Raw genomic sequence first — 13274 nt, 5'->3', positions numbered from 1 at the left:
GTTTTCTATTGTTTCCTTTCAGGCTCCAAGGACCATCCAAGCCCGGCAGATCACCACTCTTTCTTCCCATTCGTTTGGGGAAAGCACTGTTCCCCAAATCTGCATTTGGCCTCTGTTCTTCCAAATTTGAGCTTCGTCTGGGGTTTTTCCCTGGACGTTCAGTCTCGGGTTTATTTCCCTTCTTATTTCTGTCCCTTTAACTTCAGGCTTTTCATACCTGATCACGTGATTCCTAGTATGAGCTCTATTTCTTGTCTTAATGTCCTGGACGTAGCCATCTTCATCTGGGTAGTCCGTCTTAGTTGCCCATATCAATGAGGTGTCCCTCCCCATAAACTGTTCTCTGGTGTTGCACATTGCTACGTGTGAAAGACAGTGTGCTGTCGGGACATCAATTTCTACTGCCACGGAGATCTTGGATTTCTCCTTGCTGTACGGTAGAAGTGCGCAAACGAAACATTCGCCTTCTGATTTCTTCTTCCGACTTCTTTTATGTGCTGATACCAAATGTTGTTTCCTAGATGTGATGTGCTGTCCAGGTAGTCGTTCAGTTCATTGTTATCTTCATGTGGGCTTCTCTTGGTTCTTAGTGTCTTCCTGTAGTTAGCTATAACTACATTTCTAAACGCGCCTGTGTGACTTTTCCTTGCTGGGGGTCTCTCGGGCATGCAGGTCAGTGGAGTGGGTTTCCTTATCTGCATCGATGTGGTAGGTGGACGTTTTGCACTCCTCTCCTTCTCTTCTTGCATTCTTTTCCTGCCCTCTTTAAGTGCCTTTATCAACCACGAGCCTGTCACCGGCCCAGTGTATGGCTGCATCGTGGGCCTGGTATTTGTTCCTTGCGTTGGAACTTGTGTGCTTGTCAATACAGTCTCTGCGTTTTTATTCTTCAGTTCCTCCTGCCGTCTCTTCGCTCTAGCTATAAACAGGAATAAATGATCTATCAACATTTGTGTGCTTGCAGTGAATTCTCTCGTAGCAGCTTCTGTCTTCTTGTGGGCTTTTGCTATGTCTGCTTTAGTTGGCCTTTCACTTGATTTTTTTGGTCTCTTTCATTATTTACTGGGACTGATTGTTCGGTAGGCAGTCTCATGCTCTCTGTTGCCTTTGCTTGAGGTTCTGTGTGGCCATTGACACATGCCCTGGTTCGTGTGCATTCAGTTTGTCGGTGCGTGTATTTGTCAGTGCTATGTTTTCACTCATTCCGTGCTGACCCTGGCTCCAGCTTTTCTCTTCATTCGTTACTTCAGTATGTATGTGTCACTGTTAACTATATTCATTCTCAGGTCATTTACCTTACCATCAGATTTCCTCGGGACTGGAATTACTATATAAGGTCTGGGTGCTTTTGTGGGACTCATGCGTACATAATCAGGTGGGTGCACTGAAATTGGACCGCTTCGTGCACCAAGAAAAAATGCAGTTCTGATCGTCAATGACAGCAAAATAATGATAAACACAATGCATAATTACATGATAGTAGGGTAGGTCAGACAGCAGCATTTCCTTCCAGAGAAGCAAGGGTGGCCCTTTGCTTGTGGGGGGACCAGGTACTGTTCTGGGCCCCCATCTCAATCATTTACTCAATGTCAATGTTATTGTTTTCCCCCAACTCGATGTTGTTCTTGAACAGTTTGTATCATAAAGTGTCTGGTGTTTCACAAGTGTCCCCCCTCTTGCGGGTGATCATTGTCTCTGGATACAGGATACAGTTCTCTTGCTATACTATGGAAAAATAGATTAGACTAATGCTTTGGTGAGTCACTTTTACTGTCCATGCTCGAAGTACATAAGTTCCCAGTCCACCCGCCGAATCTGCTTCAGTCCTGAGGACATGCTTGAAACTGTTCAATATGAAGAAATGGAAAAAATGGCAATCAAAACAAATAAAGGTGAAGTTGTTGTCTCTGCTCCCTCAATCTGTCCCTCGGCGGAAAGATGAAGTGCTTGCCTCGGCTTCCTCGATCTGTCCCTCGGCGGAAGGTTTCACTGGAATCTCCTAATATAATCTCTCTGACAGTTGGACAGCTCCACTTGCAACATTATGCCGTGGAAGAGCGTTCTCATCTGCGCAACATTAGCTGGATCTCTGATGAAGGTGAGGACGTCAACCTCGATAGGTCTCCCCACCATCTCTGGAAAGTCAGTGACTAGGTGGAAGAGGACGTTGTGTGCCAGTCGCCTGTCTTCGGGTGACAGGGACATTTGTCCTGCCTTGCTAGGTTCAGGATTACAGGCCCTTTCCTTGACGTGAACAGTCCTTGCACGTTCCTGATGCGTGGAGTGCGACTAAGTAACTGAGTTTATTCCACAGCTGGCTCAAATGTTCAGAGTTTGCTGGATCTCAAATAAACGTGAGAGTGTCTGTGGTCTCCCGATAATAGCTGGGCACTCTTCGATTTTGCAAAAGAAAAGTGTATTGATGAGTTCATCTAGAATCGCCTGTGGTGGAAGCATTTGTGTCTTTATCACTGTATTCAGGTAGCACAATGAAGGCTTCCGCGATGACGCTAAGTAGTTGCCAGATTACCTTCTTGTTGGCAGGATCTTGGATAAAGTCTGAGACACTGGTGACCCTCCCTACTAGAGACGGATATGATACCAATACTAACTGGAAGTAGGTGAGTATGTCCTTTGTGATGTTTCTGCTGGGGGACACCATAAGTGCTGCCAAACAAAGTCTTGATATTTGATGATTCAGGATACTGTGTTTAGCTCTTAAGGTAAAAGTCCTTGAGCATTGTCGTTAGAGTCTTGTTTCTCAACAACGCTTAACTGTGGTTTGATTCGTGTCAACAAACGTGTTGCGGCTTAAATGCGTAATTTTCTTCTTCACCCTGCAACTAGGATGCACAGAGTGTCCGTTTATGTCCCCTCTTGCTTAGAGAAAAATGTCCAGTTTAAGCAACAACTTGCACATGGGTTCTTTCTGTCTTTGCTTTGCTGCTCATGCGTCCTTCTTCCTCGTCATGGATCTCATCTGCACGTGCTGTGGTTCTTTCCCGTTGTCTGTGGTTTCTTCGCGGTGGGGTGCAGCTAGAGGGCTTTTTCCGATATAGGGCTTAATGTCATTGAGAAAAATCCATGCTCTCCTGCCCTGCAGTTTCACAGGTGAAGGAGTGCAATCCTCCATGATGAAAGGACCATTGAATCTCGGTTTGTCCCACTTTTTCCTCGTGTGGTTTTTCACCAACACGGCATCTGCAGGTAAGATGAGTGGAACACGTAGACCTTGAACTGCATCTGTTTCAGTGTCTCCTGCTGTGTTTTGTACTGCGCTGTACCCTTTTTCGTCGTCACTGCAGTTGGTCTGAAATTACAATAAGGCTGGATATCATGCAGTTTAGATAATCTTGCATTTCGGTTCCCAGGATCTCTCGGGTTGTCTGGGCATCACATCTAGCTCTGTCTTGAGGGTAAGGGGGGTATTCATTCTTCTTCCTGTGACTATCTCGTGCAGCGCAAGATGATGGTCGGAGCCTGGTTGGTTCCGAAGAGCATACAATGCCAATGGAAGGCAGTGCAACAATCCCCTCTTTAGAGTAAGCTTCAACTTGGCTATCCTTTCCTTTAACAAGCCGTTGAGCCTCTCACAAATACCATTATCTTCCGGATGATACGCCAACAAGAACTTGTACTTTATACCAAGCAACAACCTAATCTGTTCAAAGACTGTATTTACAAAATGAGCCCCATTGTCTGATCTCATCACTTCACACACCCCCCATCTAGGGAACACTTCCCTCACCAGGAATTTGGCCGCACAGATAGAGTCTGGGTGTGTACATGGGCCTGCTTCTATCCATCTAGAGAATGGACACACCACTACAATTAAGTATCTGTACCTGTTACACACTTGAATCATGTCGACATAGTCGATATGTAAGTGCTGAAAAGGCCCATTTGGCCAGGGGATGACTCCTCTCACTACTTTTAATGTGTGCCCAGCGGTGAATTGCTGGCAGATTATGCAGTTCACCATAAAGAATGCAACATGCTCTGCTAAATTCCGTATAAACCAGTCTTCCGCGAGCGTTGCTGCTAGATTTTCTTTCGACATGTGTAATTGATAATGCAATTCCTCCAATGCTATTTTTAGTAGGGCTACAGGCATTACTGGTTTACCGGTGCTGATTTGCCGCCACAATCCGTCAGAGGGGTTTAAAGAACACCCTCGACGTTTCCACAGGTTCTTCTTATCCTGTGGTGCCTCCCCTTGAAGCTCCATTAGTTGCGTCTGCCCCAGACTACTATAAGATTCGGGTGTGGTACGTGCCACCATCATTCTCTCATGGGTACATGCCACTTCCACTTCCATGATCGTCTCACTTTTGGAGGCCATACGCTTGGCACCGTGTCTGCTGCGTGGTTTCTGCGTGACACGAAATCTGTTCCTTTGATATGGGCGGCGCATTTCATGACCACTATGCCCCCTGGGAGCTGTAGTGCCTTAATCAGCCTTTCCAATAAGGCTACATGCTGCACTGGCGTATCGTCTGCTCGGAGGTAGCCCCTCCTTTTCCAGCACGCTAGTCCTGCGTGCACTGTGGACGTCACATAGGCGGAGTCACTGCACACCGTAACTTCCTGGTCTGCGTGATTCTCAATGGCGAGTATCAACGCCAATAATTCTGCAGCCTGCACTGAATATTGAGATGGTATTCGTGCACTGACGAGTACTCGAAATTCTCTGTTTGCTATGTTTTTCATTATGGCAACGCCTGTATATCTTTGTCCGTCTTCTTGGTCGATTCTCAAAGATCGGTCAATAAAAACGATCTCTCCTCCCGCCAGGGAATTTTCTTTCACCCTGGGGTTTTCATCATAGAATTCTTCATAGTTTGCACAGTCATGTATCGGCTCTCCTTCAGTGACTGGCTCAGCTATGAATGTAACTGGGTTCACTGTTTACATCGAACTAGTTTGGTCGATGGATTAGATATAATCACTTCATAGGCAGAAGCTCTTTAAGATGTCAATGTACCCTTTGATTTCTCTAAAATGGCGAATAATGAGTGCTCGACGTATAACGTCATAGAACATCCCATCACTATGGTTGTCGCTTTCTCTATGGCGAACGCTGCGGAAGCTAAACTTTGTTCGCATGGGAAGTGGCCTCTCATTACTGGGTCCAGATTCCCACTGTAATATGCCAGGGGATTGTACCCCAACGAGGTTCTTTGAGTGAGCACTGCCGTCATAATGCTGCCATCTGTGTGCGAGAACATGTAGAATTCCTCTGCATAATTAGGAATCCCGAGGACTGGAGCCGTGCAAATCGCTCTCTTGAGTTCTGCAAACCCCTTTTCCATTGCCTCGGTCCATTCAATCTTTTCCTTTGTCACCTGGGCCTTCTTCAGGGCCTGGAACAAGGGCTTGGTATACGAACTGTAATCAAATACCCATGCTCTAACATAGTTGCAAAGGCCTAGAAAGCTCTTCATTTGTTTTATCGTGAGTGGCTTAGCCGTGTTCATGATGGCTTCAGCCCTTTCTCGGGTCACTTTCTTACCTTCATGTGAAATTAGCTGGCCTATGTACAGCACCTCCTGTTGACAGTATTGTAGTTTTTCCTTGTCAACATTATATCCTTTCTCAGCCAGTGTAGTCAGTAGCTGAACAGAATCATGCCGGAATTGTTCTTCTGTGGTGCTGCAGATCAAGATGTCGTCCACGTACTGTAAAACAACACTTTCTAGTGCAATATTGCTTAGGTCCATCTGTAGGACTCTGTTAAAAATGGATGGGGACCCACAGTACCCCTGTGGCAACCTCATGCTTTTCAGACGCATTTGCTTGAACGTAAATGACGTCAGATCTTGTAAGTGACGGTGCAACGGGATTGAGAAAAGGACGTTTTTCAAGTCAATCACTGTGAAATATTTTGCCTCGATGGGTATATTACATAGGATTGTAGACTGGGTAGGGACTAGAGGGAACTCGGCTTCAACAATATTGTTTAATGCTCTTCAATCTTGGATTAAACGCCAAGACACTCCCTTTGATTTCTTGACAGGATAAATCATCATATTACATGGTGACTCTGACGTCCCTAAGATGCCCTGGTCCATCATGGCGGAAATTGTCTTTGCGATTCCTTCATCCGTCTCTCTGGACATGGGATATTGTCGCGCTCTCGGTAAAATTGCTCCTGGTTTCAGTTTAATTTTCACTTCTCCCACCCCCTTCAGGAGGCCTACGTCATATGGTCCTGTAGTCCATACTGAGACAAGCACCTGGGCCATGTCGTCATCAAAGTATTCCGGACGTATCAGCGCCAACATCATTCTTTGAGGCACTTCTCTTTTGATCACTTTTACCCAAAATATGAGACTCACTTCCCCCCTCCCCCTTGTTTCTTCTGAGTTTGGGTGTTCTTCAAAAACAGATAGTCATCGGTGACATCAGTCACTCTTTACACTTCTTCAATGGCGATAATCGCACACCATTGTCTGCCTTCATCATCGTAGCCTTCGACCAATCCTACTTTCCCTCGCACGGCTGCATCATGACGAGTGCTGTACCCGGACACTTCCGATAAGCGAGCTATAATGACTCAGAAGATCTGTTGATTTATATCCAGAATTTGTATCATGTATCATTAAGGGAAATACTTGTCCCTCCTCTTCATGCGTAGGTATTCTTGGTCTGAATAGAAACTCATCAGGGATTCTCATAGTTCTAGCGAGGCCTGGTAATCCTGCCATAAGCACACGCATGCCATATGCGAAAACTTCTGGTTCTAATGGTATAGCTCTCATGGCTATGTCTCCTGAGCATGCCCTGCTCATTTCGCACATGTTTGAATAATGCATTCCTGGAGTGGAGCATACTATGCCCTCCTCCGTGAACGAGATCGGCATGTTCAATTTTGTCATTAGGTCTCGACCCAAAATGTTTACTGGGGTCTGACGTCAATATAATAAAGGCACATTAATTTCACACTCTCCTGCGGAGACTGAGAGTGTGTCTGTAAAGGAAACTCGACTGTGAGCCCTTGTAAAACTCTGAGCATCTATGGCCTCGCCGGACAAGGAAACTAAGAAGGAATATTATTTACCCCCTATGACCACATTCACCCTCGGTTCCTTATTAGGGTCTGGTGTCACTGATAGGATAGAGCACATCAGGGTTCCCATTGAGCTGTCCTAGTTGATCTATAAGTTCGGTCCACTGTACACTTGTGGATTCTCTCCATTCCCTGGGCTGCCTCCCCTTCCGGAGTTTGCGCCCTGAGACATTTGCGGCATTTGCGGTGGTGCCTGTTGAAATTGCCCATGTGTTGTTGCGCACCCTGCTGCATGCCTGCTGCTTGCTGCTGCACGGTGTGATTCTGTGCACCGCTGTTAGGCGATCCTCGGCACATCAGGCCTCCCCACATCGGAACACTGCTCACATTCCCCCAACTTCTCCACCCCAGCTTCGAGGCTCAAGGGATTCGGTGAACCCACAGAACCGAAAACACCGTACCTCCTTTGGTGTACGGGCTCGATTACAACCTTTCCTGCATTGGCAACTGCCTTGGAGAATATATCGCAGAAGGGACGGCCTTACGTCAGCACGTCGGTCATGTGATACAGTGTGGCGGTCCTCACGTGATCTTGGTGGACGTCACATGACCCAGAGACGTCACATGACCCAGGGACACGCAGTATAAAGAACTGAGAGGCAGGACGATCATTGCTTCTCAGCTGGCTTCGGACCCTGTTTGGCGTTACTACTTGCTCCTTGCTACCTCGACCACGGAACTCAATCTTGGACTCTCTTGGACACCCCTTTGTACCTTTGCTTGGAACTGTTTACTTGTTGCCGGATTTTTGGACTGCACATCGACTTGTCTTTGGATCATCCCTGAGTATCTTGCTGTACTCCTACGCCCAAGCCAAGCCCTATCTTACAGGTGGCCTACCCGTGTCCACGCTTACCTGCGGTTCTACCACTCCGGGGACCGCTGTATCTTGTTGAGCCTCGAACCTCCCTACTAGGTTTCCTGGGTCTCCCTTACACCAGATAGGTAAGACACTTTAGATTCTTTTGTTTACCTGCTGTATTGTGATTGCCTGGTGCTTAACCTCCTTCCTTCTTGACAGCAGCATCGGTGTTCCAGAGGCTCCGTGGATCTGGGAAGACATCTCTCACCTGTGGCCTCAAGGGTCGCACAGCGGGTTTCTATTTGTTCCCCTGTGCGTCACTTGGGGACGGAGATCTCATCGGTCTACACGACACTCAAGTCAGAACAGACTGAGAAGCCGTATAGTCGTGTTAGACGATGCAGGGATCCACGGACGAACCCATAACTGCTTTAGTTCAGGCAATTACAATATTAAGGGCAGATATGGCCGCCGCGAACACAGTGATCCATCAAAGGTTGGACACCATACAGAGCGTTCAACACTCCCTTCCTGCAGACCCTGAGTTTGGAGATGGCAGCTCCTCCACTACACCCCCTCCCTTGGCTACTTCTACAGTCCCGCCTCCAATAATCCTCCCAACTCCTTCCCCCCTGGCTGCTCCTGAACGCTACCAAGGCGATCCCAAGAAATTCAGAACCTTTGTTAACCAGTGCAAGTTACATTTCTTATGCAGGCCTTTGGCTTTTCCCACGTCCACTGCTAAGGCCGCCTTCGCCCTTTCCCATTTAGCTGGAACAGCTGCCGCTTGGGCTAATCCCCTGTTAGAGAACAATAGTCCAGTTCTTTATGACTTTGATTTGTTGATCCTAGAAATGTCCCGAGTATTCGATACCCGACACAAGGCACAGTCTAGGGATCTGGAGTTGTTGGAATTGACTCAGGGCAAAAGGACTCTAATAGATTACATCACCCGGTTCAATCAGCTAGTTGCGGAAACGTCATGGCCAGAAAACAAGCGGGCGGTGGTCTTTTATAGGGGGTTAAGTAACACCATGAAAGACGCCCTAGCAGTGATCCCTACTATGCCTACTCAGTATCAGGAATTGGTTGATCTCGTCCTGCAGGTAGATGCACGACGATCGGAGCGTAGAGCTGAATTGGGGGCCTCTTCCTCTCCTACTCTTGTTAGTACTCCCGCTTCCAGTACTGAAGAACCTATGCAAGTGGGAGGATTACGCAGTCCTATCACAACATCTGAGAGGGAACGTAGAAGGGTAGATAATGCATGCTTTTATTGTGGCACCACTGGACATTTCGTGAAAGAGTGTCCTCGACGTCCCAAGAAGAGTCAGGTTTTTCGGGTGGCTCGACCTTAGAACCGGAGAACAGGTCGAGTGTCCCTTCATCTTCTCCGGGTATCCCTCTTGCCTTTGCTCGTGTTCAACCCATCTCCGTAAAGGCTACTCTATGTCCTTCTACTGGCCTTCTTCATGCAGTCAATATCATTATTGATTCCGGTGCCACTGGTAATTACATAGATATTGATTTGGCCCATACCCTCAATCTACCCTTAGTGGTAAAAACACGACCGGAACATGTCCAAGCCGTAGACGGCTCCGCATTGGTTTCTGGTCCTGTTAGACAACAAACTGCACCCCTCTTGTTGAACATCCAAGACATACACACAGAAACCTTAAGTTTTGATCTGATCACCGCACCTCAATTCGGTATCATACTAGGGATTCCCTGGCTACGTGAACATAATCCCCTGATCAATTGGCAAGCAGGCACTGTACTCTTTGAGTCCGAGATTTGTCAGAATTATTGTCTCCCGGTCCATCAAGTCCCTGACACGCCCTCTCGGTTCTTGGGAGCCTTAGCACAACTCACACTGACCGCTGACGATCCAGAAGTCATACAGTCCCATACTGTTGGGGGGTTGATGTCTGGGATTCCGCCAGAATATCGGGCTTTCGAATCAGTTTTCGATCGAGGCTCGTCTGAGGTACTTCCTCCACATAGAACATATGACTGCCCAATCGAATTACTTCCCGATTCCACTGTTCCTTCGGGCAGGATCTACTCTTTGTCTCCTTCGGAGGAACTGGTGTTAAAAGAATACGTACAGAACGCCCTGCGTTTAGGACACATCCGCCCCTCCACTTCACCAGCGGCCAGTCCTATCTTCTTTGTACCCAAGAAGGAGGGGGATCTACGTCCTTGTGTGGATTATCGGCGTCTTAACGCTATCACCAAGAAGGATAGATATCCCATCCCGTTAATCACTCCACTCTTAGATCATTTAACACATGCTTCCATTTTTACCAAACTTGATCTACGCGGCGCATACAATTTAGTACGCGTTCGCGAGGGAGACGAGTGGAAAACTGCTTTCTGTACTCGTTACGGCTTGTACGAATATCTTGTCATGCCCTTTGGCTTATGTAACGCCCCGGCCACGTTCCAACGATTCATGAATGACATTTTCAGGGATATTCTGGATGTGTACATGGTTGTGTATTTGGACGACATCCTGATCTTCTCTCGTGATCTTGATGACCATGTAAAACACGTCCGAGAAGTATTAACCCGTTTAAGAAAACATTCCTTATTTGCCAAACCTGAGAAATGTCAGTTCCATAAGACCTCTGTTGAGTTTTTGGGTTTCCACATCACCCCTGGGGCGTTATCCATGAACGAGTCTAAGGTCAAAGCAGTCTTAGATTGGCCAGTACCTCAAACACTCAAGTCCTTGCAAGCCTTTTTAGGATTCGCCAACTTTTATAGGCGTTTCATTTCTTCCTTTTCTACGATTGTAGCCCCACTCACGGCCCTGACTAGTCCTCGGGTACCATATCAGTGGCAGAGAGAACAGCAGGAGGCTTTTGATACTTTGAAAACCGCCTTTACTACCGCACCGGTACTCCAACATCCCAATCCTGATCTTCCGTTCATAGTCGAGGCAGATGCCTCTTCCTTTGCCCTCGGGGCGGTACTGTCACAATCATGTCCTAATACGGGCAAATTACATCCAGTGGCATACCACTCCCGTAAGTTTTCCAGTAATGAGTCTCATTATACCGTTACGGAAAAAGAACTCTTGGCTGTCATGGACGCGTTCCGTGTTTGGCGTCATCATCTTCTGGGGGCTAAACATCCCATCACAGTATACTCCGATCATCGGAATCTACAGGATTTGGCCTCTTTGAAATGCATAAATAGCAGACAGGTCCGATGGCATCTTTTCTTTTCCTCTTTTGACTTCCGTATTATGCACCGTCCTGGAACGGCACATGGGAAGGCGGATGCCTTGTCACGTTCCCCGGGGGGGTCCAATTGCCTACATTCCCTGACACTGTTCTCGGAAAGAGTCATGTGATTTGTCTATGTACTCCCTCATTGTCACTGATGGACTCGGTTCGGTCCTGGACTAGTAAACATTCTGACCAGTTGCGAGAATGGGACCCAGTATATTCTGATGGACTGCCGTTCGTACATGAACGCCTGTTCCTTCCCACACCTGACACACGTAATCTGGCCCTTGAGTGGTCTCATGACGCTCCCTTTAACGCTCACCCCGGACAAGAGCGCACTTTAGATCTTCTCAAGCGTTGGTGTTGGTGGCCTTCTATGAGGCGCGATGTAGAATGTTATGTTAGATCATGCGCAGTATGTGCTCAGGCTAAACATCAAAGGGGTCGACCGATTGGGTTGTTGCTTCCGCTTCCGGTACCTCCCAGGCCCTGGCATACGTTGACGATGGATTTCGTTACTGATCTCCCCAAGTCGAAGGGCTTTGACTCCATCTGGGTGGTGGTGGACACGTTCACTAAAATGGCCCGTTTTGTTCCTTGCAAAGGTATCCCTTCGGCTCCTGTATTAGCGGAGTTGTTTTTTGAACATGTGTTTATGCTATTCGGCCTTCCTTCGGTCATTATATCTGATCGAGGGTCACAGTTCACCTCTCGGTTTTGGAGATCCCTGACGAAGCTATTGGGCATTGATACCAGGTATTCTTCGGCCTATCATCCTGAGACCGATGGACAGACCGAAAGGACGAATCAATCTATGGAACAATACCTTCGTTGCCTTATATTGCAACATCAGACCTCTTGGTTGGCCGCTTTACGGCTTGCGGAGTTCGCATATAATAATGCGGCTCATTCAGCCACTGGTTATTCCCCTTTTTACGCCCTCTATGGCCAACATCCCAAGGTCTTGCCGGTCCCTGATGCTTCTGGTTCTGCGAACCCTGCGGCCTCGACATGTCTTAGGGATCTTTCTGCCTTACACGCTAGCACAGTGGTTCATCTCACTGAAGCAAAGGCTGCTATGAAGGCCCGTGTGGATGGCAAACGTCGGGCTGCTCCCCCTCTGGTGGTGGGTTCCAGGGTCTGGTTGTCTTCACGTCATCTTCGCCTAGTGGGTTGTCGGAAGTTGCTACCTCGCTTTGTCGGTCCTTATGTGATATCCAAGGTGGTGAATCCGGTGGCTTTCCGTCTAGTGCTTCCCAGCTCTTGGCGCATCCATCCTGTGTTTCATGTCTCCCTCCTCAAACCTTGTCCCGACTCTGTCCGTCTTCGTACCCCTGTTGCGCCGGTGTCCTTGACCTCTCCTGATGTTTTCGAGGTGTCGGCCATTTTGGGCTCCAGATGGTTTAGGGGTGGGATCCAGTATCTGGTGGATTGGAAGGGTTACGGCCCGGAGGAACGTTCATGGGTTTCCGCCTCTGACCTGAACGCCCCTCGCTTGGTAGCCCGTTTCCATTTAGACCATCCATCCTGCCCACGGGGTCGTGGGCCGTTGGGGAGGGGCTATGTTAGGCGATCCTCGGCACATCAGGCCTCCCCACATCGGAACACTGCTCACATTCCCCCAACTTCTCCACCCCAGCTTCGAGGCTCAAGGGATTCGGTGAACCCACAGAACCGAAAACACCGTACCTCCTTTGGTGTACGGGCTCGATTACAACCTTTCCTGCATTGGCAACTGCCTTAGAGAATATATCGCAGAAGGGACGGCCTTACGTCAGCACGTCGGTCATGTGATACAGTGTGGCGGTCCTCACGTGATCTTGGTGGACGTCACATGACCCAGAGACGTCACATGACCCAGGGACACACAGTATAAAGAACTGAGAGGCAGGACGATCATTGCTTCTCAGCTGGCTTCGGACCCTGTTTGGCGTTACTACTTGCTCCTTGCTACCTCGACCACGGAACTCAATCTTGGACTCTCTTGGACACCCCTTTGTACCTTTGCTTGGAACTGTTTACTTGTTGCCGGATTTTTGGACTGCACATCGACTTGTCTTTGGATCATCCCTGAGTATCTTGCTGTACTCCTACGCCCAAGCCAAGCCCTATCTTACAGGTGGCCTACCCGTATCCACGCTTACCTGCGGTTCTACCACTCCGGGGA

General features: G+C 48.1%; 1 protein-coding gene across 2 annotated transcripts in view; it reads left to right on the top strand.

Moving 5' to 3' along the window:
* The window catches only part of LOC138569399 (hexosaminidase D-like), a 644991-nt gene that overhangs the window by 581846 nt on the left and 49871 nt on the right, over positions 1-13274 (top strand). The gene's annotated exons all lie outside the window — the stretch shown is intronic.

The sequence above is a fragment of the Ambystoma mexicanum genome, chromosome 2q (assembly GCF_040938575.1).
Source record: "Ambystoma mexicanum isolate Mex_15411 chromosome 2q, UKY_AmexF1_1, whole genome shotgun sequence".
In the NCBI taxonomy this organism is placed as follows: Eukaryota; Metazoa; Chordata; class Amphibia; order Caudata; family Ambystomatidae; genus Ambystoma; species Ambystoma mexicanum.
This window is presented reverse-complemented; position numbering and strand designations above follow the sequence as displayed.